Here is a 17,759-nt window from a genome sequence, read left to right as displayed (position 1 = left end):
ATTATTTTTATTATTTTTTTATTTATTTTAACAGAGGATATAGAATTTCTATATACATAAAAATAAATAACTAAATACATGAAATCGAAAAAAATAATTTAAAAAAAAAAATATAATATATATATATAAATAATATATATATATAATTATATATTATATATATATATATATATATATATATATATATATATATATATATATATATATATATACATTGAAAGTGAACAAAAACAATACAAGCAATTATTCATATTTATTTCAATTATTTGATAATTCATATAAATTATAAACAAATATTTTTGATGACTACAGCTATTAGGGTATTGATCGCTCAGTTGGTAGAGTGAAAATTTCACACGCAAAGGGACTCAGATCGATCACAGGTGAAGTCGGTATTTTTTAACTACAACCCTTGCCTACTCATCAGTCATTGAGAGTACTATATCTTGGCTCAAAGTACTTTACATCAGACTAGCGTTGTACTCAAAGGGTAGCAAGCAAGTGCTATTGTCCAATTCACCCTGAATAATCTGGGATACTATCCGACTCAATAGGCTAAAATGCTCTGATGATGATGATGATGATGATGGTGATGATGATGATGAGGATGATGATGAATACGAAAATGATGATGATGATGATGATGATGATGATTGTGATGAATTAAACACAGCATAACATGACTGTGTGCTACTTACGGCTTTATTAATGGTCATAGTATAAGGGAAAGGAGATCATAGATAAATTAGATTTTTATTCCGATTAATTCACCTTCAACACCCCTCTCCTCTAAAGGGACACAAAACACAAACACACAAGCACACAAACAAACACACACACACACACATTAAATTGTTTGGGGTGTGAAGATTATCCTTTTAGAAGCCTGTTACTGCCAGACTATAGCTAATGCCATTCGGTGATATTTTCTCATTAAATCATATCAATCAAACTATAAATGGTCAAGCTTCAGTTTTGTGTCTTGGTATGTTACATCCGGCGGGCGGTTGTTGTGATTTTATTACCTAAATGTATAACAATAATACATATTCAAGAACTCTACTCATTCTCTCACTCCTTCAACACATTGTGTGTATATATATTATATATATATATATTATATAATATATATATATATATATATATATATATATATATAACACCGTCAAATAAATGTTCTTAGAAAGCAGTTAGGATTTGCAGCATTACACAAGAATGTAGACATTTGAAAAAGGCAAGGAAAAGTGTCTGTTCTGCTCAAAACATTGCATATTATAAACTATTGTAACTCATTCCCATTATTTAGCAGCGCAGTTCAGCGCTACGGTCTTTGCTTCGTACCCAAAAGATACCGAGGTCAATCCCCCGACGCTGCGCTGTGCGCCATTGAGCAAATCACCTCGCCCTAGCTCAATTTGCGGCGCTGCTCTGCGGCCAACACATGGGTTATACCAAGTCCCCCATGGAATAGACCATAGAGGCAAATTTCTCCTATGGGTTTAATAAAAGGATTTTAAAAAATTCCTCTTATTCCTTTTACTGCATTATTGATCGCTCATATGACCATCTAAACCATGTTGGTCAAAGTAAGATCGAATCATTCTCAACCTTCACATTTAAAACTATCAGAAATTCCCTAAATTGAATGTTAACCTCACCTTTTGTGATTTGATATTACTTTGATAAACAAGTGTATTTCATGCAGTGAAACCGAGAATATTTCTATTTTATGACAGTTGCCAGAGAGCAATTTCAATACCTAAAAAATTCACAATCCGGCAACTTGGTCTCAAAATTGTTCTGGGCCCAATCAAATCATTATCCTCAGTACTTTCTGGGGCTGAAATACTCTAACAATATACACACAAACTCCATCGAGGCAACCACCATTTCATGACATCCCTCTGGCGTTTCTAACTATGATGAAGAAAGTAACCAGAGAATGACAAGATGGTCTCTAGCTTTACAAAAATACATCTCAGCCAAAGACAATATCCTGGCGGATCCCTTATTACGTGCATTTTGTGAACATTAATTAAAAACAATATGATAATCCACGCTACTTTAATAATGTCGTTTTTAAATTTGATATTTTCTTCAAAGTTTAGATTGAGATTAGCTTCTTGGGGGAAAAATTGGCCGATTGGAATTTCAATTCGACGGTTATCAGAAAATAATAATTTAGGTATGTATCATCAACCTTTCCACCTGTTTTATCATCTTGCGGATTACTCGTTGGATATATACAATGAGATCTCCTGAAATGGACGGTGGATTAGAGTCAGTGTCTGCAATATAATTTTTAATTTATTGTGTTGCCAACTAAAGGAGAATGCTCTACACGAATCTGACATGACTCGATCTACTACAAGACTAGATGGAAACATTATATTCCTCTTTCTAAAAAAATAGCACGAGAAAAAGCGAGGTATCAGCACACGTGTGAATATGTGTCAAGCATGATTGGAAGGGGAAAAATCTAAGAGAGAAAAGTACTGTATATCACAGATTTTGGCAATCATCTTTGTAATGAGATTTCCATGGAACCATTCAAACGCGAAGAAGCCGACACCGTCATATTGGTCCATATTTTGCAAGGCCTTCAAACACAATCACTCAGACTCAAACAGACCATGAGATACATATTTGTTATCATCCTCTTAGCCAATCATCATTAAATCATTGCAGCAAATCCAGAAAGTAAAACTTTTACATAAATCTGAATTAACAAAGGTCTACTATGTTTCGTGATGTTTATAATATTTGTGAATGACAGGAAAGAGGCAAGCGAAGGCTGGATGATAAATAGAGCTGCAATAAATTAATAGTTGTCGGTAAATTTCATTTCCTTTATTTATGGTTATTTCTCTACTATAACTGTCATTACGCGAGGAGCAAGCAACTACCTTCTACCCTCCTCTATCTAGTCTAGTCTTAGTGTAATGACCCAATTCTGGAGGTAACCTAAAACGGATTCCCTCTACTATTCGCATCTCAATTAGGGCTGACAAACTAACCATTCTACGTGTCTTTCTGAATCATTTCTTATATTGATGGTTTGACTATTCTTGCTCAATCTAGCATGGGTTATAAGCAGAAACGCCATGCACTTCAGTGCAATTTCGACATATTGTAAGAAAAAAAAACCGGAAAAAACAGTCAAAAGGAAGGTTTTAGTAAGAATCCAGTTTAAGTGCACAATTTGCAATTTAAAATCTATATATACATATTTAATACTCACCGCAGTTATTGTGATGGCAAAAAAAATTAGTGGGGCAAGGCTGGGAAAAAAAGATTAGAATTTAATGTTATCCTTATCTGTTCTCATCTCAGCTTGAAATTTTGACAATTAAAAACATCCATTACAGTGTGGATTTCTCGTCATTACCAGAATCTTTACCAAAATATGTAGCTTTAAACCTGAGTTGTTGGGAGATATGGCGTTCGCTGAGATCAAAACTCCTGGTAGCGTGGATTTCTAAGTTTAACAAGAGAGCCAAACACCTGCATATGTTTACACATTTTGTCGATAATGATTTGAAATATTGAAATAATGTTTGATTCAACATCGCAAACATATCATACTCAATGTTTCTGAAAAAAGAAACACATCATTCAAATGAGAAATTGATGGATATACAGGACATTTGCATCGAACAAAAAAATACTCTAGGTCAAAACTACTCTATGTGGTTTATACAGGGAATTTGCAGAAAATTCAAAAAGTTTGTTGATATTAGGAATAATCAGGATATTAGTTTGTAAAAATATTTTTAAAAACATCTATCAGACCGTTTTTGAGAACTTTGCTTTCAACCAAAAGTAAAGTCAGTATACGCAGAGATAATTTATTTTTGAATGTCTTATACTATGAACGAAGCATTCAGTGTGCTCAATTTCGTATCATCACTGTTAAAATACTCTAGAATACACTATGTAATACGCCTAACAGCACTGCTGTGTTTTAGAAGCAACGTGAATTGTGTGATTTTAAAATAATTTACAATGTGTTTCAACATTGAAATTCTATATTTACTTGTTTGTGATATTCTGGAAAAATACTATCTTGTTGAAATTGTAGAATTTCATCAAATAGTTCATGATTCATTAAGAATTATTTTTCTAATTTTTAGATCTCCGGACATTTTATTTGTTTACATTATTCTTTATTGAATTGGAATGATCGTCTATAAATATTCATCAACAATGTTCATTAGATCAAAAGGAGTTGGAGAAAACAAAGGATGATTGAAACTATCAAAATCAATGAATGAAACACCACAGATGACTTCCTGTTGCTGTCAATAATGATTATAATTATACCGACATCCTCATTTATTACTTTTTTGTATTTATTTTCAATTCTATTGTATTAATTTTCCAACAACAGTCTACACGCTTTTAGATTTCCCTTTCTATATTGCATTACACAATTCCTCACCGCCTTAATTTTCACTTAATTAATTGCACACTTGTTAGAAATATCTAGTATTTTTATTTTTATTCGTGCTTCCTTACAAAGAAGCATACTATTTCCTGCCAACCAATGTTTTATTTATTCATCTTAACAACACCACTACCACATCATCTCATTCATCTGTGGTGTTTCATTCATCCTGTTTTATTGATAATGGGGAAACCCGAAACGTTCATTTGATCTGTTTTTGTAATTAAGTTGGAGCTTACATTCAATTTCACATTACTATTCATTAGACCAAGAGGAGCTAGGCGAGAACAGTGTATTATCAAAAACAAAAGGCCATAGAAAAAAGAACAGTCCACGCCCAGACCATCATACACATGTCACAATTAAAACATATAATCCCACTACCTAACTTGCATGACACACGTAGCAATAATCACTCAAAAATTCCCCAACTATTAATGAACATGATTTGTCAGATAGTCAAAGCAGAGGAGGAAAAAGATGATAATGCGGATTGATGTGCCAATTCCTTACTCTTTAAATAATTACATCGACAAGGCAGCACGCCTAACTGAATCAATATTTTAGTAATAGTGGATTAAACAGCAGAACTTGTCAAAAATTATATTAAAGCAATGGACTCACATAGTATATAATCTCCATGTCCTGTTATCCATAATATAAAAAGGCGTTCAAAATATACAAAATACTAAGAAAAATCTCAAAGTAATGAACTTAAAATGCCCATTAATTAAAAATAAACACGCGTCAGTTATTCACATTGTACACAATGAGAAACCAGATATTACCATTGGCACGGACTCATGGTTGGATTCGTTTATTCACGATAACCTATATTTCCCATCAAAATTCAACATAAATTGCAAAAACCGCAACCTTCGGGGGTGTTTTTATTGCCATTACCCAGGAGTACATAACCTTGTTAGTTCCAGAACTGGAGGAAAAGTTTGAGATGGTCTGGGTCAAAATCAAAATTAGAGGCTCCAGGACACTTTACATATGCTCCTATAGATAGAATGCGCTTGGCCAAGGAGTTCACAACATTGCCATCCGGAAGTATAACGGACCAACACACAAACTCTGTGTAACCATGAACTTTTATAGTCTTGTTAATACAGTTTAGTGAGAACAACTCAAAAACACGGATGGCAAAAACAATAACAAAGGCCTGAGTGACGTCATCTTCGAACTATCTATTATCAAGACAATGTGGGTGATGAATAAAGCCTAGTAGCTATTCAAAAATTGTGTGATGAAAATAAACTCCATCACCTATGGCATCTTCATATTAGGAGCAGATTTTAACTTCCCAGTCCGTGACTTGAAATCTAAAACATTAAAAGTAAAGACCTCTTATTGACAGCTACACAAATATTTTTTGAATATCTTAGAAGACAGAGCGCTAGCTCTGCATATAGAGGACCAACTCGCATGGCGAAAACTTTATATTTAATGATCACTAACAATCCCAGTCTTATAAACTATCAAGGTGTCATCCCAAGTATCCCAGACCATGATGCAGTTATTAGTATGGTCGCCATGAACCAGAAAAAGAATATACAGAAACAAAGAAAATTCCCTCCCTACAGAAAAAGCAATCTGGGAAGGTCTGAGATGTGGAATTACTGAAACATCAAAAGAGCTTTTAAACATGCCAACACTAAGTACTGCAGATCTTTGGCAAAACTTCAAACATATTCTAGAGAAAGGAATCAGTAATAATATAGCACATAAAACTTGTAGAATAAAAATCAGCCTCCGATGTATCTCTACGTCAATAAGAAAGTTTTCAAACCAGCGTAGCCGGTGTTATATAAGGTTTAAACAGACGAAAGATTGCAATTACAAAGAGATATACACTGTATATACTGAAACAACTTATACAAATGGATATACGTCAAAAATATTGGGACTACCTGGAGGACAAGTTAAGCCAAGATGAGAACGGAGACCATCAATTTAATGGTATGAAAAAATTCTTGTCATACATTAAACACCAAAAAATGAAAAGAAATGGGATAGCCTCAATCAATGGAAAAAGAAAATCCCACCAAATCTTCTGTCAAAGCAAGAGCCCTAAATGCCAATTTCAGTCTGCCTTTTATAAAAAGCAAACTTTTGCCCTCAAACAACTTGTAGGAAACATATAGCAGACAGAAGCAGGTACGTCAATGAACAACAGCCTGTGGTAGAAAAGTTTCTAAAAAAACTTGGATCCTACAAGGGCTAGTGGACCAGCAAACACCCAAGCAAGACTTTTGAACGACTTTGCACACTGGGTAGCACCCTGGCTCCATTTGAATTTTTCAGAGATCACTCGACACTAGTGAAGTAAAAGAGGATTGCAGAACATCTAATGTAGCTAACATTTATGAGAGTAATAGGTGTATTATTTGCCTGTTTAAGGACATTCGACCTTCCGCACATTAAGATCTCAGTTTTACCATCATTTAATTTTTTACTTTTTATTTTGGTATATCCAAGATTTAATTTCGAAATTCGTTCTATTAAGAATTATAAACTACTTAGATGTACTGTATCATAAATTTGAGTATCATCTGCATATTTACAGAAAGTATGCCCAAGAAATTGTATGGGTTTTCTGTTCAATTGACCTTTTCCTTTACTTATAGTAATTAGAGTTTTCTATCCTTGTCGGCAAAGAAGTCCATGAAGAAATCTGGCAATATTTCTTTCACAGAAAATGAAGTTTTATTTTTCGGCTTTAGTTGAACATGTTGCCTGCTGCTCAGGGGACTAAAATGGTATCTATTTGATTTCGATTCCTCTTTTGGATGGAATTAACTGAGTTACGCCATCTTCCATTCTCTTACTGGTGCTCGAGATCTTATTCGGTGAAACTGGAACATTCCAGCAACAATGGGTTTGTTTTAATTCTGCTTCACTTAGTTGAGTACAATTTTAGAAAAAAATCTAGTTTGCATTACATAATGAGACATGATCTTGCAACATGTAGCCTTATAAATCTCGATATTTTAGATTGAATCGTGTCGATGTGGACATTGCGAAACTTTCGTAAAATCAAAGCAAACGACAATAGTTTAATGGTTTTCATACATCTTACTGTTACACGGTTGACTCTGAGCCATAAGCGTGTGATTTATCGATGATTTACTGGCATGTGTTTTACATATTCACTGAATTATGTTGAAATGAGGTCCTCTGTCTGTTTTCAGATTGTTTGCGATTCCGACTTCAGCAAAATAAATTATCAAGTCTAGGTATGATAACATTTGCAACCTTTGTTTATTTTACCATGTTTGTAAACAACATTCATAGCATACGATTGTGTTTTCATTTTCCATCGTTCAATTCTTGAAGGAAGCTTAGTTTTTAGGTTACCAAAAAGTGTTAGTGGCGGTTTGTGAGCTGTGAAGATTATAAATGATGGAGCATCATAGAAATAAATATGCCACACGCCCAAGTAAAAGCTATCGACTCTCTCTCTCTCTCTCTCTCTCTCTCTCTCTCTCTATCTCTCTCTGTTTGTTCATTGTGTGTAAATGATCGCTTGCAAATTGAACAAATGTGGACTCTCTGTTATCGTCATTTTGTGTTAATATTCCTGAAATACCAAGGGGACTCTCAACTACATAGATTTTAATATGTTTCATAGTATCGAAATAAACATGATTTGTTGTTTCTTGCAATCTCTTCTTTAGTTTGACAAAACTCTTTCGTGGTCTTTCTGTCCATGAAAATGTAGATTTGTCTTGTGTCAGTTTACGCAGTTCATATGTGACAGGATAATTCTCGCACTACAGAGGTTTAGCATACCAAGGAGATTATTATGGCCTCATACATCTATTTTGGGAGGGCATAGCCATGATCGCTTTTATTTTGTTGGGACTCAGTTTTATTCTACCGTCATTGAACAAATGGAAAAGACATTCAATGTTTATTTCTCCTTATTCAGGGTAAGGTTCTTCTCGTTGAGTCTATTAAATACATTTAAAAGATTTTGGTCGCGTTCTTCTTGAGATTAAAAAAACCCCACTAAGATATCGTCGCTGACATTTACTGTTCCAGATAACCCATTAAGTAACTGTCGTATTTTATCATGGAAAATTTCGGACGCACCCGTTGATTCTTAAACTTATTCGTTTATATCTGTATAGGCCTGCATGATGAGGAAAGGTTGTGATGAATCTGGGTCAAGATCCAACTGATTATAACCTTGATTTGACCTTTATATATATATCGGCCTTTTTATGCTGAAAGATAGCACACTTCAAACTGTTTAAAAGCAAACCATTTAATTAGCATCACATTGGATTAGATTTCGGTTCGTTTTGTTATATATTTGAACTTAAACCTAGCTACATAATTTGTCAACGGTGATATTGGATTATTACCTAAATATTTAGGTCAATACAACATACGCAAACATACTCACACAAAAATAAAAAAAACCCAACAATAATAACATTAAAAAGCAAAAGCTAACAATGCAGATATTCTTTTTGAGGGATTCACACAATATGTACATGAGTAGAGTCAGTTTCAATGCCAGCAGACCAACGTTTGCCTAAATACGTGTCCTACATTATTTTTTTTTAAATGTAGATATTTAGAACTCTCTCCACACCTGTCCACGTACTTTGAGGAATGCTAAATTCTTTAAGAACTTCGTTTATAAGGAATTGGATCATATTAAGTTTGGATTTGATGTCATCTATGCTTATTTTATAATTGATATCATGTACTGTATATCATATTTATTGCACATCAGTTACGGTCTTAGTAATTATAGTACTGTAATAAAAAGTAAAAGCCAAAAAAGAACATATCAAAGTGATGGTTTATATCTCTATCCCTCTCTCTCTCTCTCTCTCTCTATCTATCTCTCTCTCTCTTTCTCTCTCTCTCTCTCTCTTTATATATATATATATATATATATATATATATATATATATATATATATATATATATATATATATAAGGGAAACTACAACAACCGGAAACATAAAACAACAAACATGGCGAACAAAAATATAACCTTGACTGCCTCTCCAGCATAAAACCTCCACCAGGAAAATGAAACATATCGAAAAATCTCAATCGAGATCAAAGACAAATAGCAATATGTAAAGACAAAATCAATATAAGGGGGAATAAGACATAGTAAACATTATATTATCTCTGCCCTAGGTGAGAGGTCAGAAGACCTCATCCATAAAGTGTTATTTAAGATATTAGCTACTTACTGTTTTGCGATCGCAGTATATTGGATCATCAGCGAATGCAAATATCATTGAAAAGAACTGTTTCGTGGAGGAAAAGGAAAATGTTTTAATAATAATAATAATAATAATAATAATAATAATAATAATAATAATAATAATAATAATAATAATAATAATAATAATAATAATAATAATAATATATAATAATAATAATAATAATAATAATAATAATAATAATAATAAAATAATAATAATAATAATAATAATAATAATAATAATAATAATAATGCTGAAAACTTATAAAGCTCTATAACTCCGAGACACCAGACTCTAAGCGCTTAAATTACAAATCACTTTGGCTAACACATACTCATTCACACACACAAGCATACACACACACACACACACACACACACCCAGACACACAACTCACAATAGAAACCAGACAGACCTATCTTGCTTCTCATAACATCTACTAAAGACGAAACAGATATGTTTTAAGCGAACGTTTAAAAATAGACAAAGATTCTTTTTCACGAATGCTCTGTGGTAAGGCGTTCCAAACAGAGGGTCCGAAATGAGAAAAGGATCTCATTCCATCATTTTTCCTTATTCGAGGGACAACTAGTTTGATGGAATCACTGGCCGAACGTAAGGGGCGGGGTTTTGAATATATTTCAATTAGTTCCGAAATGTAGGAAGGGGCAGTACCTTCAAGACAACGATACACTAAAGTACAAGCTTTGAATTTAATCCTTTTCTCAACAGGCAGCCAGTGCAGGTCATGAAGCAGAGGTCTGACAGAATCGCACCTACGCTTCATGAATACTAGCCTGGCAGCGCTGTTTTGGACAATCTGAAGACGTCTCAGATTATATTGCTAAACGCCAAACAACAGAGCATTGCAATAATCCAACTTCGATAGTACGAGGGACACAACCAGGTGTTTGGTCACATCCTCAGATATGAACCGTCTAATGGAAGCAATCTTTTTTAGTTGGAAAAAGAGAGATCTAACCAAATTATTAACCTGATGCTCCATCGACAGTCCAGAGTCTAAGAATGTGCCAAGGTTTTTCACTTTATCAACAATTTGAATGGAGGCATCCCCCAGCTTCAAATCTGTTTCACTTTTCCACTTCCTGTTCCCAACATACAGCACCTCTGTCTTATCATCATTAGTTTAAGTCTGTTCTCATTCATCCATTTTTTAACACTTTGGATACAATTCTTACTATAGGCTGATACTTTTTGTAAATTCCTCGTATTGGAAACGCAGTACAGTTGCGTATCGTCAGCGTATTGATGGTAAGACAGACCGAAACTTCTGATGATTTTAGACAGAGGTCCAACGTACAGAACAAAAAGAACGGGTCCAAGTACTGAACCCTGGGGAACCACACAATCAAGAATGATTTCCTCAGATCTATATTCATCCACCGTAATAATCTGTTTACAATTAAACAAATATGACCTAAACCAATCAAGCGCTGCACCAGACACGCAATAAGTAATTTTAAGACGTTTGAGGAGAAGAATGTGATCAATAGTATCAAAAGCAGACGATAGGTCAAGCAAATTCAGCAAAAAACATGAACCATTGTCTATAACAAAGAGGAGATCATTAACAACCCTAACAAGTGCGGTTTCCGTCGAATGATGTTGCCTATAAGCCGACTGAAATTTTTCTTCAAGACAATTATTTTTAAGATGAGACAGTAATTGTTTCAAAACAAGCTTTTCTAAGATTTTAGAAAGAAAAGGAAGATTAGAGACAGGGCGATAGTTTTTTAAGTTCTCTTTATCTAGATCAGTTTTTTTCAAAAGGGGTTTGACATGAGCAACTTTGTAAATGTCTGGTACAGCACCTGACTGCAGCGAATTATTAACAATACATGTACATAGTGTTAAAATTACATCAATGCACTTTTTTAGAATGGAAGTATTTATTGGGTCTAAATCACAACTTTTAGTTGGAGACGACATAATGCAGTCACGTAAGTCAGCTTCAGTGATCAGTAAAAAAATCGAATCACCATGAAACTTGTCAAATGTTGTTTGGATCGATTCAGATGAGAGTTCTTTCCTGATGGTATCCGTTTTTTCTTTAAAATATTGACCAAAGCGAGTTGGTAGATCTGCACGATCGATTAAAGATGGGAGAGATGTTTGCGTCTGTTGTCCCAGCAGTTCCTTGGTCAAGGCAAAGAATTGTCTCGAACGCTCGACGGTTTTCAGGCTGTCTTCATAGAATTTCTTTTTGGCCCTGAAATTGACGGCTTTCGCATCATTTCTAGCGGCGATGTACAATTTTCTGTCAACAGCATCTCTGGACTTGATCCATTTTCTTTCTGCCCGCCTCCTGGCTAATCCAGTCAATTTCATTTCGGTATTATACCAGGGTGTTTGGCGTCTCACCCTAAGTGTTCTGGTTTTTAAGGGAGCATGCTTGTCCACCGTACCAACAATCGACTCGTGGAGACCATATGCATCATGTATATTTTCAACGTTATGGTCAAGGTCTTGTTTTAACATGTTCATGTTTATATTCGTCATATTCCGAGATGTTATCATCTTTTTTATTTCAAGCTTCACTGGGAATAAAACGCAAAACACAATTAAATGATGGTCCGATATTAATTTATCAATATTCAAGACAGGCGAAGAGAGAGAATGTTCAATGTCTGTAATGACATGATCTATAGTGTGGCCATGGTTGTTTGTGGGACCGCTTATGAGTTGAATAGGATGTTTGAATCAATAAGCTCCCGGAATACTTTGGATTCATTTTTGTTTCCGAAATAATCAATGTTAAAATCACCCATAAAAATATTATGCTTTTTGTTAATGGATTGAATAGACATAAATTCTCTGAACTCTAATAAAAATTCAATTGTTGGTATTTTGTTTTGCTGGCTTGGTGGTGGGCGGTAGACACAGTGAAACGACTTTTTAAAATTATTTGTATGAATGGCAAATCCAGCGTACTCAAAACTTCTAAAATCATCATGGTGGAATGATATCTTATCAAGGAGAGACATGTTGTAAATAATTGCAATTCCACCTCCTTTCCTACCAATGCGTGGAAATGATTTAATACAAAAGCCTTCGGGTGTAATTGCTTTCAGAACTGGGTCATCATATGAATGATTAAGCCATGTTTCCAAGATGACAAAAATAGTAATTTTATGATCTTCAATTATGTCAATTATGTCTTGAGTTTTATTACGGCACGATCTAACATTTAGTAATCCAATTTTTATACTGGTATGATCATTACTGGCAGGTTGTTGTTGTTGTTGTTGTTGTTGCTCAAAACGGTGCTGTTGCTGCGAGTTGTTGTCATGGTGGTCGTTCATTTCATGCTGATTGTCACGGACAGTGTTGACATTTGACAAGGAACGTTGAGGAGTATTCATTGAAGTGATTAGATTGGATGGGGGTCCTCGAGGTCGTAGGGGGAGCGGGCGTGGGGTTGGCCGGTGACCAATATATCAATAAACACATACACACACACACACACACAAACAAACCCAAACACACACACACACACACATAATTTATGCAATGAAATACCATGAAGTAATAGCGCTCAACTGTTTTATATGATGAGCTATTTATAAAATATTTCTAGGATATGTATGATCAACTTCTACTATATTGTTTCGAGCATTCGCTCTCATCAGGAAGTGGAGTTGAAATTATTATTATTATTATTATTATTATTATTATTATTATTATTATTATTATTATTATTATTATTATTATTATTATTATTATTATTATTCAACGAAGAAATAAACCTGGGATCGTGTCGCAATAAAACAACTGGTATAAAATTATCAACCTATATCAACGTTAAGAAGTGGGAGATATGGTGGGAATATTCGCGATGTAGTTAAAGAAAATTTAATACCACAACTTAACGAAATAAAATCGTGCAAGACATTCGAATGTTGTGAATGCAAAATCCACCTAGAATAAAAGTCTATCAAATTTATTTGTTTATAGACCTCCACCAATTTCTAAAAATGGATTGAAATTTTCGGAAAACGTACCGAAGATCAATAATCTACTTGAATAGAAAGAAACAAAAATGAAAAAAACCGATCATTTTTTGGAGATTTTAAAATGCATTTGATGCTACACAGGACCCAAAATTGAAAGAACCAAAGTCGACAATAAATATCCACAATCTCGTTCAACACATTATTCTCCCATAACAATGGCTCACAAAAGTAAACAGCACACGAGACAGACGAACGAAAAACAAGAACTTATCGAAGCCTCCTCATTAGACAGCACAACACGACCGTAACAACAACAAAAAAACAAACAAATTGGGACGTCGCCATTTATAGCATTTCTCGTTTTTTGTGCCAAGTGTGGTCAAGACGGACTACAACAAAAAGAAAGTTATTGAATTTGGAACACCTTTGGGACCCAGAATATTACAGCAAGGATCAACAAAAACAAGTCATGGAAGATATCGACATGAAATGGTTACCCGCTGCTCTGGCTTATTTTTAATAATAATAAAAATGGCAAGGATGATAATGATAATGATAATAATAATAATAATAATAATATATATAATAATAATAAATAATATAATAATAATAATAATAATAATAATAATAATAATAATAATAATAATAATAATAATAATAATAATAATATAATAAATATAATAATAATAATAATAATAATAAAATAATAATAATAATAATAATAATAATAATAATAATAATAATAATAATAATAATAATAATTATAATAATAATAATTATAATAATAATAATAATACGTTTTATCTTCTATTGTTATTATTTAGTGTGATTAAATTTCTCATGGTTTCTTCATCAAAGGAATCCATGATTAAGAATGTGTGTATTGTTTACTTGGTGGTGCATCTATCGATAGCGTCCCGTCGATGCTGTGTTTAGATGCCGTGTATTCAATGAAAAATACTCATAAAGATTGGCTGGCTAAAGCGAGTAAGAAATATGCCGTGCCATTGATGTCCTGAATCCTATGGAGAGATTTAGTGAGAACTACTCAAACATATGGCTGACTAAAAACAATAACAAAGACACGTTCCGTTGATGTCGTGTGTCCTATGGAGGGAGCATTCAAAGCCCTAAGCCTGTTATTTACCGACGTTCTGTGTGATGTATCTGGGTGGTCTATGGAGGTCCGCCTTACCATGTATTACTTCAATCATAAACGAATCTCTATCTATTGGAATTGAACCACATTTTTAAAGCATGCAATTGTGATCCCTATTCTTTAAAAAGAAAATATATCCCCTGAACAGCTGAACTATTTTTGTCTCGATTCCAATTTACTCTTTCTCTTGAAAATCCCTGAACAAGAGGATGCGAGTCAACTTAAAAATCATTTGCTTAGATTTGATCTTTAACAGCCTTATCTACCAAAGTGCTGAAACTGCCCTTATTAAGATTAATAATGATCTTCTTTGTGCTGCAATTGCTGTTAAAATTTCAATCTTAGCGCTGTTAGATCTAAGTGCAGCCTTTTACACCATATATCACTCCATATTAATTACACGTTTGTCAGACATTTGGAGTTTCAGGTAAATCCTTAGTTATAGACTAGAAACAACTGGTCTAGACATCCAATGATCCCCCGTCCTTAGGGAAATTCCACCCATTAATCCATAAAATAAGAAATTGTGACTGTATATTCAGTTTTCTAAAGCCATTTTTCAGTAAATACGAAAAAAAAAGGGGGGGGGGAGGGGTCTGATGACTCTACGTTCTATGTTCGAAAGAGAAATTATGTTACGTTCCTATTGTTATTATTATTATTTTTTTTTGCTTTGAATGTTAATTCCTTCGGTTCATGATAAAGATGTGTTGAATCTTTTGCTTTGATGAAGTGTTCTATTTTTGAGCGAATTCTAATGGACTTAACCAACATATCAGAATCGATACCATGATAATATAGAGCAGTAAAATTAGGTGCCCCAAACGTAAACAAAAGGTCTAGAAGCGCATGGCAAACCACATGTTCCAGTCTTGACAGCTCACGTTCCAATGTAAATAATAGAAAAAAATAACCTTTAAAATTTGGCTGTTAGGTGGCAAAAGAAACACATATTCATAAATACTCGATCATGCATCAAATAATGTCTAGATATGGATATTTTATGGAACAAAAGGTAAAATTTATCAAAAGTTACAGTCTATCTATTTTTAGACCAGAGCAAATTATTGCGCTGGTGTGAACAAAACGAGAATTATTCGGAGCCTGATTTTCATAATAATTTAGCCTTATATTATTATTTCTGCAACTGTTAGATTTTATGTAAAAATATTTTCAATACTGAAAGTGTATTGCCTACAACTCAAACTACAAAATTGGGAGACACCTATATTGTGCGTAAATTATTCCGGTCCCTAACGGAAATCACTAGCAACTTGTTATTGTTTACGTTTGGGGCACCTAATTTTACTGCTCTATATATTGTTTCCCTTAGACCATAACGCTTTCCTCTTATCTCTCTCTCTCTCTGTATTTATCTCTCTCAATCCCCCCTCTCTTTCTCTCTCTCTCTCTCTCTCTCTCTCTCTCTCTCTCTCTCTCTCTCTCTCTCCCTCTTTCTCTCTCTGTGTGTCTTTCCTGTCCCTTAACAGTATTGTTAAACGAATTCATTACATTATTCATTCACTTTATTTCTGTGTTGCTAAGCGATATAATCTATTTATGAAATTTTTAAAAAATGACGATAGGGAAGTGGGGTATTACCATTCTGAGAAATATATTAATAGATCATATTTTACACTTGTAACAATTTAATGGAAGGGAAAAAGGGGCGCCTTCGGGAATCGACCACAAATCGACGACTAAGTCAATCCGTCTGAAGCCGTCATCTAATCATCTAACCGATTAGGCCACGCAAAAATTTTATATGACGATGCATGTAATACATACACAGTAGGCCAACATTAGACTAAATAGTTCTCCAAGTAATTATTTTAAAAATCTTACATTCATATTTCAACATCATTTTTTTTCATGTGTCTTTGTGCTTTATCAAAATATTTTTAGTATCGAAAATGTATGCAAGTAAATCCTAGAGAACTTTTAAAGAATTGTTTTAAAATTATTACACACGATTATTTGCAGAGAGATTTGTAAAAGTGGCTCAGCAAAACACATCATCATTCAAATTGGAAAACTAACAAGCGAATTCATTATGAATATTCAGATAAACCTTCACAACATTATTATCATTATTCGTTAACGAAAAACTGAGAAACATCTAATGAAATAAAGAGACTTACCAGAATTAGAACATTGAGAACTTTCATTTTGATGTATAGAAATTGCACGAATGAATTCAAAGCTGCAATGGCCGTCCGTTGAACACAAATAAATTTCACACTGCAATAAGCCTTCTTATAGAGATATATGTGACACATTCAATCCCACGTATTTCTACAAACAAGGCCAGAGTATACAAAAAAAAATACAGACGTACCATAACCCGCATTTATATAATCCTCTTCATAATGTTGAATGTTGCTGTTGGTTGGGTCCACCTTACAAACTAATTCGTGCCCGTTTATAAAATAGTGTACTATATAAATGATCGTGTTATATTTTTTTGTATACGTAGTAGAAGTAGTAGTAGTTGTAGTCGTAGTATTAATAGTAGTAGTAGTAGTAGTAGTAGTAGTAGTAGTAGTAGTAGTAATAGTAGTAGTAGTAGTAATAGTAGTAGTAGTAGTAGTAGTAGTAGTAGTATAGTAGTAGTAGTAGTAGTAGTAGTAGTATAGTAGTAGTAGTAGTAGTATAGTAGTAGTAGTAGTAGTAGTAGTAGTAGTAGTAGTAGTAGTAGTAGTAGTAGTAGTATGTAGTAGTAGTAGTAGTAAGTAGTAGTAGTAGTAGTAGTAGTAGTAAGTAGTAGTAGTAGTAGTAGTAGTAGTAGTAGTAGTAGTAGTTAGTAGTATAGTAGTATAGTAGGTAGTAGTATAGTAGTAATAGTAGTAGTAGTAGTAGTAGTAGTAGTAGTAGTAGTAGTAGTAGTAGTAGTAGTAGTGGTAGTAGTAGTGGTAGCAGTAGTAGTTGTTGTTTTG

The 17,759-nt window shown here is 33.6% G+C and overlaps 1 long non-coding RNA gene across 1 annotated transcript in view; it reads right to left on the bottom strand.

Annotated features, from left to right (window-relative positions):
- Positions 1–17,129, bottom strand: part of LOC144975593 (uncharacterized) — a 40,043-nt gene extending 22,914 nt beyond the window's left edge. Inside the window, exons 1-2 of the long non-coding RNA XR_013645949.1 lie at positions 16,965–17,129; positions 9,676–9,732 (exon numbers count right to left, since the gene is read on the bottom strand). This is a non-coding gene — a long non-coding RNA (uncharacterized LOC144975593). The remainder of the gene's footprint in view (positions 1–9,675; positions 9,733–16,964) is intronic.
- Between the last annotated feature and the right edge of the window lie 630 nt (positions 17,130–17,759).

This window comes from Berghia stephanieae, chromosome 6, assembly GCF_034508935.2.
Source record: "Berghia stephanieae isolate SIO BIC M18660-M18661 chromosome 6, UCSD_Bste_1.3, whole genome shotgun sequence".
Lineage (NCBI taxonomy): Eukaryota > Metazoa > Mollusca > Gastropoda > Nudibranchia > Aeolidiidae > Berghia > Berghia stephanieae.
Note: the sequence above shows the minus strand (reverse complement) of the source record. Positions and strands in the feature narration are given on the sequence as shown.